At 40.9% G+C, this 14899-nt stretch overlaps 1 protein-coding gene across 3 annotated transcripts in view; it reads left to right on the top strand.

Moving 5' to 3' along the window:
- NPFFR2 (neuropeptide FF receptor 2) overlaps window positions 1–14899 on the top strand; it is a 359549-nt gene that overhangs the window by 178276 nt on the left and 166374 nt on the right. The window contains exon 1 of one of the 3 annotated variants that reach the window (XM_044277087.1): window positions 1033–1165. The exons of the other annotated variants lie outside the window; for them this stretch is intronic. The gene's annotated coding sequence lies outside the window, so the exon portion shown is untranslated. Of the gene's footprint in view, window positions 1–1032; window positions 1166–14899 lie in introns of those variants that run through there. 3 annotated transcript variants of the gene reach the window in all.

Genomic DNA, 14899 nt, shown 5'->3' with positions numbered 1-14899 from the left:
GTAATGTATTATGTAAATGAATCTTTTGTATATCAATAAAAATTTATTAAGATAAAAAAAGAAAAGGTGAACGGATGGACTCTACATGCCTGGTTCCCACCGTGAAGCATGGAGGAGGAGGTGTGATGGTGTGGGGGTGCTTTGCTGGTGACACTGTTGGGGATTTATTCAAAATTGAAGACATACTGAACCAGCATGGCTACCACAGCATCTTGCAGTGGCATGCTATTCCATCAAATTTGCGTTTAGTTGGACCATCATTTATTTTACAACAGGACAATGACCCCAAACACACCTCCAGGCTGTGTAAGGGTTATTTGACCATGAAGGAGAGTGATGGGGTGCTGCACCAGATGACCTGGCCTCCACAATCACCGGACCTGAACCCAATCGAGATGGTTTGGGGTGAGCTGGACCGCAGAGTGAAGGCAAAAGGGCCAACAAGTGCTAAGCATCTCTGGGAACTCCTTCAAGACTGTTGGAAGACCATTTCAGGTGACTACCTCTTGAAGCTTATCAAGAGAATGCCAAGAGTGTGCAAAGAAGTAATCAAAGCAAAAGGTGGCTACTTTGAAGAACCTAGAATATGACATATTTTCAGTTGTTTCACACTTTTTTGTTATGTATATAATTCCACATGTGTTAATTCATAGTTTTGATGCCTTCAGTGTGAATCTACAATTTTCATAGTCATGAAAATAAAGAAAACTCTTTGAATGAGAAGGTGTGTCCAAACTTTTGGTCTGTACTGTATATTCACTCATAATATGCATAACCTAATGAATTCTGATGAATAGCAGTTCTTTTTTAACCAATGGAGCATACTGCAGAATGGGATCCAAGCAGTTCTGAACATTTACAAAATATTTTTTACCTTTAACTTCTAGTGTAACACATAACTGCCGTTGCTAAGAATACATCACATACAGTCAAAAAAGCATGACTGGAACCATATCTATGAAGATTTATATTCATCCAGGCATAGAAGTTATACAGTAAATCAATTCAGCTACACTTAAAAGGAATTTGTCACCACGAAACTCACTCTTGAAGCAGACACAATGCCTTGTAGAGCTTAGCTGAACTAAGGAAACCATTTAAGTGGAAAAGATCTTCAAGACTTCTTAAAGTGCATTTGTCACCAGACAATTCACTATTAAACCAGGTAAAATGCCTTGTAGAACTAGTTCAACTGTATGTAATGACACTTTTCACTTAGACTAGTTTCACACTAGTGTTAAATCTATCAGGCAGAATAAAAGCCAGCTGGCGTTCATCATATCTGGCATAGCTGGATACTGCCTTTCCTGCCAGACCCATTGACTATAATGGAACCTAACTGAGAGCCGGATGGTGCTGGGATGAGGCAGGACAAAAATCGGTGCAAGCACCATTTTTGTCAAGCGGAATGCCTCATTCAGAAACAGGCTGAATCCATGCCAGGTCCCATTATAGTCAATGGTGCCTCGTAGTACTCAGAATTTTCCATCTGTGCTAGATACATTAAACTCCAGCAAGCTGTTCCCCTGCCGGAACATCCTACTGGATAGTTTTAATGCTAGTGTGAAATTAGCCTTAGCCATCTGTTGTTTTGTTCTGAAGTACTCTAAATACATATGCAAATGAGCAGTTAAGTGCACCAAGGGCAGGCCCAAGCCACTCTATGCACCCTTGCTCCTCCTGCTTGTTTTGCCAACCCTTCCTCTCCTTCTTAATTGATAGACCCAGGCAAGATTACTATGCAGGCTACTTAGAGTTAAAAATAACATAACTTGTTAGACATTCTTTTCTATTCCAATAGCTAGATCTTGGCTAATGTACTTTTGTTAAGGGATATGGCTGAACATTTATATTAGATGTGTACAGATGCGGTGTAAGGGTCCAATTACACTTGCAGATGAAGCAGGCAGAGGAGACCACTGTTACTACGTAGCCAGCACCAAAGTCAGTGGGCAGTGCACCGTCCCAGCAGTGTAACTCAACACCACCTTTAAGCTTTAGAAGCTTTGAACATAATTAAACTAAGTTAGTGAGATAAGCTAGTGTGATAAGGCATAAGTTTTTACTTTAATGCTGGCTACATCTGTACATGCAGCAATCTCCTCCTCAGTATGGGAGGAGCGACCGCTAATGCCATCGCTCTTCCCAATACTCGCTTGTTTCCCAGCACCAGATAGTGATTACATAGCACGATCTTCTGCCGACAAATGAGGATTTTAAATCTTCTAAAAGATTCCGATTACCTGATGAACAAGTTCTCTGGGTAATCGGCGTCAGTATTACACTGGCAGATCATCGCTAACAAGCGTTCATACGAATGCTTCTTACTGATAATCTGAAAGATTATCTTCAGGTGTAATAGGGCCTTAACTGTCTCCAGATGACATGGGAAGGTAGATGTCACGGACATTCCCACGACAGGTGGCAGGAGATCGGTAAGACTGGCCACACTTGGTTTGATCTGACATGTTATCTATTTGGATCAAATGATGTCTGTGTTTCTGGTGCTTGCCACACCTTCTTTCCCCAGGTGTGGCTATTATGGTCATTTAACCGTCTCCATTGTTGTTTCTCCCACTATGCTATGCGGTTGATAGCTTCTGTTGGAGTTGTGGATCGCTGGTGTGTGGATCTTGGCAGAGTTCCTGGTGCTGCCATAGCCATTTGAAGTTAAGTGTTTTCTTTCCCTTTTGTATATTATTTGGGTTATTTTGTGTGTTGCATTTTCCTGTAATTTGTATTAAGGCCTGAGGGAGACTCCTGTTCGTCCTTCCTTTTTGGAGGAACAGGTTGTCTCAGTCCTGATAATAGTACCAGGGTCCTATAGGTTGAGTTAGGACACTAGGTATTCCTGTGTATGAACTCACCTACCTCTGGGGTCTGTTCATATTGGTAGTTAGTTAGGACTTTGATTATTAAAATGTTGAGAGACTAAGCTTTATAAAGATGAATCAGACGTGGATCAACCAGGATTTCCACACACCGGTACCTGATGCAACAGACTAGATCATTCTGGCAGTAATGATCTGACTATAGTGTGCTGCCACACAGGAATATTGTGACAAATGGCCAGTTACTTCTGCCCACGTGCGGCTGCCACTATTCTGGTGCTGCCACCCGTCTGATACCACATGCCTGCTGCCTCTACTGCCATCTTTTTCTACTGTGATCTGGCACAATATTGTGCTATTACTGCCACCGATGTTGCCCCCCTCACCATTCTGTTCCTGGGCCACTATTGTGTTTCTTCATGCTGTTGCCACCATCCCCAGTGTGTTACAGGGACAATAGTGTCCCTGTTTGACCATGTTGACATCACCATATTTTTTTTTTCCATTATTCTAATCCGTTAGAAGAACAGGAAAAAAAAAAAAGGGGGCCTGTCTTTTGAGCATCCATAAGGCCTTTATCACACGGTCAGTTTGTATAAGGATTTGACCAAGATTTATAAGCTAAAAGCAGGAGTGGGTCTAAAACACAGCAGACATGTAAATATTGACATCACATTTGTATCTCTGTTTTGGACCCACTCCTGTTTTTGCCTTACAAATACTGATTAAATGCTGACTAAATACTGTTTGAAGGTGGATGCTTAAAATAAAGGATTCACTGTTTTTTGGGTTGTTCTTCTGATCCATGAATGGAAAATGATTTGATGTTAACACAGCCTTACTGCTGACACCCTACTGGTCGTTCCAAAACAAGAACAGAAAAAAAAAAAAAAAAAAACAGTCCTGTCATTTGAATTTCCATAAGGCCTCTATCACACAGTCAGTATTTTACACCAGGATTTGATCATGATTTGGAAACTAAAAGCATAAGTGGATCCAAAACACAGAAGACACACAAATATTTATATCACATGTTATCTCTGTTTTGAACTCGTTCCTGTTTTTGCCTTACCAATACTGATCAAATACTGATAAAAAAAAAAAACTGACCAAATACTGACCATGTGATAGAGGACATTAAAGTCCTGCATGCAGGATTTCTTTTCGATCTGAATAAAACCGATTTCAGATGCAAATAGCCAAAACTCATGCAAATTGAGCATGAGACCTATATTACACTGTCAGTATTTTACATCCGGATTTGATCATGATTTGTAAGCCAAAAGCAGGAGTTGGTCCAAAACACAGAACAAATGCAAATATTTCCATCACATTTTATCTCTGTTTTGGACCCACACCTGTTTTTGACTTACAAATACTGATCAAATGCTCACCAAATACTGATGGTTTGAAGGCTGCTTCTGAAGTTACAGGATCTGCTTCTTTTGGGCTGTTCTTCTGATGGATAAGAAGAATGGAAAATTGATTTGATGTTAACACAGCCTTACTGCTGACACCCTCTCAACTGTCATGGGGCCACTACTTGAATCTTCGGCCACTGCACTGTTAAGTCCACGCTGACTCTAACATTGACCTGTAAGGCTGAGTTTACGCTTCAGTTATTTGGTTAGTTATTTACATCACTTATTGTGAGCCAAATTCAACCAAGCCTACTTACAAGCCTATCATGAACACCTGTTATTTTTTATTTTTATTTTTTTACTCTACTCTTTAATTTTTATTGAGTCAATAATGGTACATTTCAGTTACATGCACATACAGAAACAGATCGTAATATCCATCTGTAATATATATCTCACTCGTATTATACATTACTTTTGTAATAGAAATACAAAGGAAAAATAAACATTCCTACTGTATATGATGAAAATAAAAATACAATAACATAAATAAAAGAAAAGAAAAAGGTCTCAGCATCATCTCTGTACTTCGACGTTTATACAGATGTCAAATACAAATAATATACATTTGAGGTTTTATATATATTAATGTCTATCATTGATGTAACTCTTTGGTCTCTTTTCCCCTTCCTCTTTCTCCTTCACTCTCTCTCCACCTCTTACCTATCTCTTTCCTCCAGGCGCACATGCTATCCTTATCCGTGGCTCAGCTGAACTTTAAATGACTCTCCGTTATCCAGACTGTCCAATATTTCTCGAATTTACCTATTTCGTGATTTTTTAAAGCCATTATTGTTTTGTAAATGCATGTCTTGTAAATCCTTGATCTAATCTCTGCCATGCATGGCTATTGCCAATTTAGTTGCAAGGCAGATGTGTGCACTAATTATTCTCCCTTGTATTGGTATGTCATCCAGGCCTATAAATAACAGTGCCATGGTCAGCAATGGAAAACTGGCATCTCACAATTTTTGAAATCAATGAAAAAACATCTTGTCATAATTGAGTGATGAGTGGACAGCTCCATAAAATGTGAAAGAGAGTTCCTCGACCCCCGCAGCCTCTTCAGCACTCTTCGGATGCCGCTGGAAACATATGTTTTTGGAGGATAATACCATCTCAAGATGGTTTTAATTGCCAATTCATTGTGCATCTAAAATACCTAGAGATATGTATAAATGCGGTGCTCCACTGTTGTTCTGAGTGAGTGGTTTTGAGATCTATCTCCCAAGACAATAGAGGGGACATCTTTTGAAGTTTGTCCTTTTCACCCAAAAGATTATACACAGGTCGAAAGCCTTAAACTGTATCTGAACAATTGCTCCACATCTGAAACAGTTTAGCGCATGCCTGGGAGCAGAAGCAGCCAGGCCCGCCCAGTATATGTCTAATCCGGAGATACTTGAAAAAGTCATGTTTATGATAAGTTTGCATAAGCGATATGAATGACTTCAGTGCATCTCCCTGAAATGGCAAGGAGAGTCCAATGCCCTCCTTTCCCAAGCCCGCAAATTCAAGTGTGGAACAAGGTACTCCAAAATTTTCAGAGTAGCCCATTGAGTCAGGTTGATCGAATGTTTGTGTAACAATGGCAGTTGTCAGTCGCCAGCGTGCAGCGCATCCTGCTATATACCTCAGTCAAACTGCACACAAGGCTCCTCCTCTCCGCTGCAGGCTCTGCACCCGCTTTCCTGCACTGACGCAGGCGGTGACAGCTTCAGTTGCACCTTGTAGGAGCCGCACGCGTCCTGTTTCTTTAAGGGTTCGTGCACACCCCTGAATCCGCCTTCTCTTCAATCCCGGCCAGGCACCACCTTTATAAGGGTGCTTACCCTTCCTACGATGCCTGAGCAATATTGTAGTTTTCTACAGCGAAGGTTCCAGCTCGTTGTTCCTGTGTTGTTATCCTGCTTCCGACCTTAGCCTGTATCCTGACCTCGTCTCTGCCTGATCGTCCTGTACCTCGCTGCTCTAAAGTGTATGATTCGGATTGTCGACCACACCTCTGTCTGCTGTTCAGCTTGTTACACCTGCTGCACCTGAGCTATTCAGCTCTGCTGTTCTAACAGCTCCAGCTCTGCTTAATCACCAACTGATCGCCTACCAGGGGGAATAGGAGCAAAGGGAAGGACTCCAACATTGCGGTTCTTATCAAGACCATATGATAGTGGGACAACAGAAATAATATCTTGATGAGTCTCTCCAACATCTGAACTGATGTGGAGTACAATACCTACTAATTGAAGGAGCCCAACACAGACACAAGTGATTAAATATGTATATGAATGGCTTGAAATGGTGCTAGTAAGCACATCCTTTGACCTGACTCCATCCCCCTGTATCTATGAATTAAAGAGTGACTATCTCAAGGCGTATATGTGAGCTGGCTTTATTCCGGCACCTATCTTTAAAGTATTTTTCTTATGCGACCTGGCTTTATGTCAGTATTTATCTAGTTGCATCCTATTTGTATAGACCAATAATTCGACTACACCTCCTGATGAACCCCTAGCACGGTATAGGGGGGAAACGCGTCAGGTGGCCAAGGTGGTTGTCTACCACCTGGTAGCCAAGGTGTTTGACTATCCAGTCAACCCGGACCAACTATATGTTTAGTATCTGTCTATACTTTATGTATTGTGTGTGTATTGTCTTTTTTTCACTCCATCCAGCTGATCTTTACATTTATTGACGTATTAATTATCCTCACCTTAACCTGGGGTAATCTAGTGCCACCCCCTCTCTGTACTCCTGTAGGGAATTGGAAGGGGTAGCAGTCTAGGTACGTGGACAGGGGGCCTCTACCATCAAGAGTCCTCCCTGGGCTGAGGTTATAGGATAGGAGTATTTGTAGGGATAACTATTCCCTTACCCCAGGCTATTCACTATCAGATGCTGGATGTGAGCATTAGTTGCGTTTAAGTCTTTATATATATTTGTTGTTATGTATAGTGGACCCTAGTAGGATCCTTTTAAGGTATATCAATAAAATTGTTACTTTTAGGGGTTAATTTCCTATGCTGGACTTGTTGACATACTTGTACCCCATTATATCAATGTCTATTGACTTTGCTGGAATTTGATAATCACCAACTGACTCTGCTGCTGCGCTTCTTCCATCCAGCAACAGCTCGCTCCACCTGCCTTTATCTCCAGTGCTTGCATCGGGGCTGCACTTAGCCGTGACCATTCTTGCGGTAGAGACCTGGTGTCTCCCCTGCAGCTAAGACCAGCTTCCGCATCCTGGAGCGGGATAAAGGGTGAAGACCAGGGGAACACTGGTAAGTGGCACAGCGGGTCCACACCCGTTGGAGTGTTACAGTTTGGATGCTCTGGCATGGAACTGTTTCCAATGCACAACTGAGAATTTAACCATGGCAGGTATATTTTTGGGATTTTGGAAATGTGTAGATAGGGATGCTATTAAGAGGCTTTTCAGTGAGCCTGATGCTACAGCAGATTGTTCCATTTGTACCCAGCTTAGGGAAGTGTCTTCCTTCCACCAACTTCTCAGCTATGACACTTAAGTGGCCAGGAAATTAGTCGTAAATATTTGGCATACTTATACCTCCACTATGTTTATGTTTTTGTAATATTCTGGCAGCTATCCTGTGTTTTTGTGGGGATTGCTAAGCATAATTATTCAATAATTGGGTGAGTTTTTGAAAGAAGCTTTGTGGTGGTGAGATGGGTATAGTACAAAAGATATTTAATAGTTTTGGTAGTGTAGACATTTTGATGCCTACGAGGCATCCAATACATTAATTTTCTGAGGAGTATTTTTTTTCAGTTCCTGTTCTACAGATTGTAACATTGAGAGACAATTTGTTTTGTAAAGTGTATGTATTGAGGGTGTTAAGTGTATCCCTAGATATTTAATATTTGATGCTTGTGAATCAAATGCATATTTTTGTTTAAGGGTTGTATGTGTTTGGGCTTTAATATTGTTTGGGAGTATTTGGGACTTATCATGGTTTAATTTGTAGTATGAGAGTTTGCCAAATTCTCGGAGTATGTTCAAGGAGTTTTACAAGGATGTGTCTGGATTCGTGAGGGAAAGGATAATATCGTCAGTGAACAAAGATATCTTATGGTGTAGTAGGTCCCACTGTTATCCCTTCCAATTTTGCATGCTGTCTGATCGCCTGGGCTAAAGGCTTGATGGTGCCGAATATCAAAGGAGATAGCGGACACCCTTGACAAGTGCCATTTGTAATGTCAAAGGAGTCAGAAAGCATGCCATTTGTGAACACTCTGGTCGACGCTAGTGTGGCCTTGTAGAGTGTTTTGATGGTGTTAGTGATATAACCTGTACATCCCAGGTGATCCAGCAGAGAAAAAGCGAATGTCCAATTAATGCGATCAATCGCCTTTTTGGCGTCCATAGCTACTAGTAGTGTAGGGCATTTATTTATTTCTGTTTGATCTATAAGGTTTATTAAGCGTTTAGTATTATCCGAAGCTTGCCTGTTTTGAGCAAATCCAGCTTGGTCAGTATGTATAACGCAATGAAGAATTTTGGATATCCTCAGCGCTCTGAGTTTGGAGAATAGTTTTATGTCAGTATTAAGGAGAGATATCGGATGGATGTTTTGTGGGGAGGTCGGTTCTTTTCCTGGTTTGGGGCGGGTTACTATGGTGGCTGTTAACATTTCTTTATCAAAAGTGCCTGTTACTTCTGAGAACATATTAAGTATTTGAGGGGATAGAATATCTCCATAAGTGTTGAAGAAGGTATTAGAGAGGCCATCTGGGCCAAGCGATTTATGTAAAGGGTTTTGATAGTTTGCAATATTTCTTTTTTCCGTTATGGGAGTGTTTAATATGTTTAGTTGGTCGGGGGTTAATGTCGGGAGCGATAGTTTGTTTAAGAAAGATGTAATATCTAGGACAGATGGGGGCGTAATCCCGTTAGCTTCTAGGTTATATAAAAAAGAATAGTACTCCCCAAAACGATTGGCTGAGTCTTTTGGGTCATACAATTTATGGGATACAGTAGCATGTAACAGGTAATGAATTCTGGATTTTTGGGCTCTTAGTTTAACTGTTTTGCTAATAACTTGTCGCACTTATTATTTTGAGAGTAGTATTGTGCATTTAATGTTCGAATCTGGTTTTCATATGAATATAGTAGGCATTCAATTAACTTTAGTCTCAGCTGACGGATCTGTTCCTGAAGGCTAAGGGATGGTGTCTTTTTGTTTAGAACTTCAATATTTTGAAGCTTAGTATATGTCTCTGTGAAGTTTTTCTCTCTCTATTTTTTTTGCTTGATGTCCCAGTTTAATGAAGACCCCCCTCCCATATCAATGCCTTGTGGGCATTCCAGTGGGTAGTATTTTTAGCTACTGTGCCAGAGTTCAGTTGGAAATACCCAGTTGTAGCTTTGTGTATTTCTATTTTGTAGGTAGAGTGCATGCCACTAAAAAAGCGTTGTGCCTCCACATAAATGGAGCGGGTTTAATGTTAGCTTCTGCCAGAGTCAAGATAATTGCAGCATGATCAGACCACGTAATTGCTTTAATCGTAGAAGAACATACATTTTGGAGCATAGGCTGATCGACCAAGAGCATGTCTATCTTAGAATAGGTATTAAAAGGGTGTGAATAAAAAGTGAAATCTCTTTCAGATCTGTGTTGTATTCGCCAAATATCGTATATTTGTTGTTTATGAGTTAATTGTGCTATTGTGTCTGTGCGCCAGTGGGAAGTAGACATAGTGTCCCATGTTGCATCTGAAATTGTATTAAAGTCCCCACATACTATCATGTGTCCCTGCTTGATTTTATTTACTTTTTGAAACACTTGGTTTAGGAAGTGTATTTGTCTTATTATTATTAATAAGTCCTACCAATATGATATATCTCCCTCTAGGGTTTGTTGCAAGTGAGATTAGGGAGAAAGTGACGGTGTTCTTAATAGCCATTAGAATTCCTCTTTGTTTTTTCTCATAATAAGATTGGTATATCTGTGTGAACTGAGGATGTTTAATCCTATGAGCCTCTTTATGGGTGATATGCGTTTCCTGTGCACAAAATATATCTGACTTTAAAGATAGTGCCTCTTTCCACATCAAGGAGCACTTATAAGGGCTATTAAGTCCCTTAATGTTCAAAGAGGTCAGTTTAATCACCATTTTGCTAAATATAGTAGCTGTGCCGTATAGGAGGCATTGTGAATGCACATTTGAAGGAGAGGTTGCTGGAGAGGCCGAGAGGGTCTATTATGTGAGCCAAAGAACGCACTAAAAGAAAAAGTCCTAAAAGAAAAAAAAAAAAAAAAACATACACCAACATGAATCAAAATGTAACAGTAAAGTGGTTTCCATTAGGCAAAAGTATCTTCTGTACTGAAGATGCCATGTCTCATGTGAGTGGTTGAGTAGTTAAACTGGCAATTAGTAACAGGAAAAACAACAATTTAAACTTGCAATTAATACAGTCCGGCGCCTCTTGCAGCCTAACTATATAGTTATCCAGGTGACCAGGGTCATGTCCATTTTACAGAACTCATTTATATGAAAATTTCTTTCACTCGGGCCTCACTTTGGCAGGTGGATTAGGTGTTGACATTTCAGGTTTCTTGACCGCGATATTCCATCCTGAGAGAAGTCGAATTCCATCTCGTACTGAGGATATCATAAATGTGTTGTTGTTGCGGCTAACAATTTTCACAGGAAATCCCCAGCGGTAAAGTATGTTGTTTTCTCTTAATGTGGCAGTTATTGGCAGAAGTTGTCTTCTTAGTTTCAGGGTTATGGCTGAAAGGTCAGCGAAAATTTTCACCTATTGGTAAGAAGGCAGCTCATTCATTTTGCGAGCTGCAGACATAGCTTTTTCTTTGATATGATAGTAGTGCACTCTCATTAACAAGTCTCGGGGTACATTTTCTGGTACATGCTTAGGACGGGCAACTCGGTGGGCCCTATCAATAGTGAGGTCTAAAGAGGACCCATCAGGAACCAAAAGCAGGAGTATCTTTTGTATGTACAGGGCCAGTTTTTGCTGCATTACGTCTTCAGAAATGACCCTGAACTTTATATTGTTTCTTCGTGAGCGGTCCTCTAAGTCAGCTACTTTTTCTTTCAATGATGTAACTTCATCTTCTAAGGCCTGGTGGGCGTCGATGAGATGATTATGAGAGTCTGCAAATTCTCCCATTTTGGTTTCTATATGTGTCACTGTGATCTATATCTACCACCTAGGATTGCAGTGGGGTTATCAATTGAGTAATGCCTTGCTGCAAAAAATGGCTGAATGCCAACATCATTTCTTTGGGTAGGGAGCCAGAGGCCAGGGTGTCTGTGGTGGGAAAAGAGTCAAAGCAATTAGACAGCATTAAATGTCCTTGTGTGCCGAATGGTCAGAATGATCGCTCACCTCCCGGCAACGCATGTCTGACTGTAAGTGCTGCTTGTGAAAGGGGACGCCCAAGATAGCGCCTGTGTGTTGTTTTTTTTTCCCACCAGTCCATTCCATACCCTCCAGGTTATCTGCCTCTCTGGTAGATAACAAGTGGATTACAGTATTGTCATCTATGGCGCTTTTGCAGTCTGCCTGACTTTCAGGAGATGATGATTGTAGATAGTCGGGCGAGTCCGTGTCTCTGGTGTCTGCTGTCTCTCTTCTATCCTTGTCAGCTTCAAAGTAAAAGTCCAGTTTGCTTTGGGACTTAGGTCCACACTTCCCCCTGGTCATTATGTGTTCTGGAGTGTAGAGATATAGTTGTAGAAGCTCTAAATTGCCCAGAATTTGCTTTTTGAAGCTGCTTTATTGCCGGAGCTCTGTGTTCATGTGGCCATCTGCGCTTGCGGCCAAGCCACACACCCCTGTTCTGTGGTTTTGACCTCCACCTGTCTTGGACTGACAATAACTGACCAAATAAGTGAAGTGTGAAATAAGCCTAATAGTGACGCACATTTATTTTACAGCTAACAGAAGGGATTCAAACATATGTGTGCACTGCCACAACATGGATTTTTCTCCACTACTTTATTGGTGCTACCTCCATGTCCTTATTTTGTTGCACTAAAGAGTCTTTGGAAGTCAGCTCCTGCAGGGGCGCGCCATGGCTTCAATCTCTCAAAACTTGACTATATGCATCGACATATGTATATCCTGATATCCAAAATAGAATTAAAAAAAAGTCTTAATTGGAGCATGGCTGTATGTGGAGTTCTGAACCTTGAGTTCAGAACTCTTCTTTATTCATTTGATGCCACACATTTCAGCCTTGTTCCAAGGTCTTTATCCAGCATAGGTCAGTTGGGGAAGATGGCTGTTTTTGTGAAAACCCCCTTTAGGCGTGTTTTGTCATCTCAATTTAACTAGTTAGTATTATGTAAGTTAAAGCATCTTGGTCCAAGATTTTAACTTTCATTATTGTGAGTTTTCACCCTTTCTATTCCCCTGGTGTGTACTGTAGATGAGAAAACTATAGATTACCTGCTTTCTATTTCATGCTAACATATATAATATTGTACATGGAAATGGCTGTTCCTTTTGTGCTAGAAGGAACATCATTATTCCATTTCTAGACTGTAAAGTAATCTTGCTAACCTTTAAATATAATCCACAGACTCCAACAATTTCTGCTACAGATTTTGCATTGGGGCACAAGAGCTTTGAATTTTGTCTGTGTTTGCAGTTCAATTTGCTTGGATATGGGATGAAAGCATATATTGCAGTATGTGGGGTTGAACCATCACCTTGTCATATTTGTCTGCGCTTATTTTTTCCAGTTTTACATACAGATTTGCATTTCATCCTTTACAAACTTATTGTCTGTATTCAAAAGGTGCATCTTGAGCTTTACATGAAGGTAGACGAATGTCCACCACTAGGCAGAGCTTATAAGCTTGCAGCATGCAATGTGTACCTTGATCTCAGTTATAAAAGTGTGCAGTGTGCTTATAATCTCCTTCTAGTAGAAGTCAGAATTTTACCATAAAAACTCTATTTCTGTGGCGATGATTTGTAATTTTGTATCAGGAAAACAGACCTTCAACCTCTGTAAAGATTGCATCATAGGCAACACAAATTGTTGGCCCTAAAAACAACACAGTGCTAAAGGGTGGGCATTGTAAAAAATGCACTGCAAAAGAGAAACAAAGGGTCTCATTATATATTAGGCGTTTTTCTGGCGCATATTGTGGAGTGACTTTTTCACACTTACGCTAGGTCTAAACTATTGGGAATACTGTGGATGGGGAAGGGGACGGGTCTGTTTTAGGCATAAAAAATAGTCTACGTGTTATCCAGCAAGGCAGCTGGCTTACAGTTAGACCAGCGCTGGATGCACCGACGTTATGTAGAGGCTGGTGTCTCTTCATTACTTCAGCAGATCCACTGCCAGCACAGGGGCTTATTAAGACTGGCGTCTAAAACCTTTTAAGGGGTCATTTATTTAGTCCGGCGTTTTAGACACTGGCCTTAAATACCCCAATAGCTGGAGGTGGATCCGCCAAAGTTATAAAGAGGCGCCGGCCTCTACACAACTTTGGCATATCCAGCATCAGCTTAAATATAAGCACCCAGTGCTCACAAGTATGCTCTGTGTAATACCAGGTACAGTGCCAGGATCTATGATTGCTATTTACATGGGACTTCCCTTCTACAGTCACCTCGAATGTTAAATACAAAGTGCCGACCAAATGCTGCTGCTATCAATCATTATGCAACATTTTTTGGAACTTGCCTGTGTGGACATTTCCCTATACTACGTTTATATGAATGCTTACAGGCCTTACTACCGCCATTGCAGCATTCATAGATTATGTACGGAAGAAGAAAGAGTGCATGCTCATCCAGGATACTAGCTGTCTACAGAAAGACATAACAACTTGCTACATAACACAAAGTAAATAGTAGCCCAATAAGCACGATAGGAGTTTATTTGATAAACCATGCACTTTTTATACCATTTTGTGTAGTTGACAGTCCTTTTACATTTACAGCTACTGTATACATGCAGCATACAGAAATACATGTTTAAGGCGTTGGTAGTGTTATACAGATTTTAGCAAATGTGCTGAAAACAGCCATGTGTGTAATTTACAGACATGAATTTATTCACAGTTGTATTGAGAAGGGATGCTCCCTTGTCACTAACGTCTCTTTCACACGAGCGTGACGGATTGGCTCTGAATGCGTTCAGGGTGCATTCAGTGAAACTCACACCAATTTGCAAGCAAGTTTAGTTAGTTTTGTCTGCGATTGCGTTCAGTTGTTCAGTTTTTTCCCGCTCGGGTGCAATGTGTTTTGATGCGTTTTTCACGCACGTGATAAAAAACTGAAGGTTTACAAACAACGTCTCCTAGCAACCATCAGTGAAAAACGCATTACATCCTCACTTGCTTGCAGATGCAATGCCTTTTTTCACTGAAGCCCCATTCACTTCTATGGGGCCTGCGTTACGTGAAAAACGCAGAATATAGACCATGCTGGGATTTTCACGCAATGCAGAACTGATGCATGAAAAAACTAACGCTTATGTACACAGACTTATTGAAATGAATGGGTCCGGATTCAGTGCGGGTGCTATACGTTCACGTCACGCATTGCACCCACGCGGAAAACTCACTCATGTGAAAGGGGCCTAAAGCCTTCTGCACTGTCTGCACAGCACTCCCATTCTCAACTTGCCCACT

This window comes from Bufo gargarizans, chromosome 1, assembly GCF_014858855.1.
Source record: "Bufo gargarizans isolate SCDJY-AF-19 chromosome 1, ASM1485885v1, whole genome shotgun sequence".
NCBI lineage: Eukaryota > Metazoa > Chordata > Amphibia > Anura > Bufonidae > Bufo > Bufo gargarizans.
This window is presented reverse-complemented; position numbering and strand designations above follow the sequence as displayed.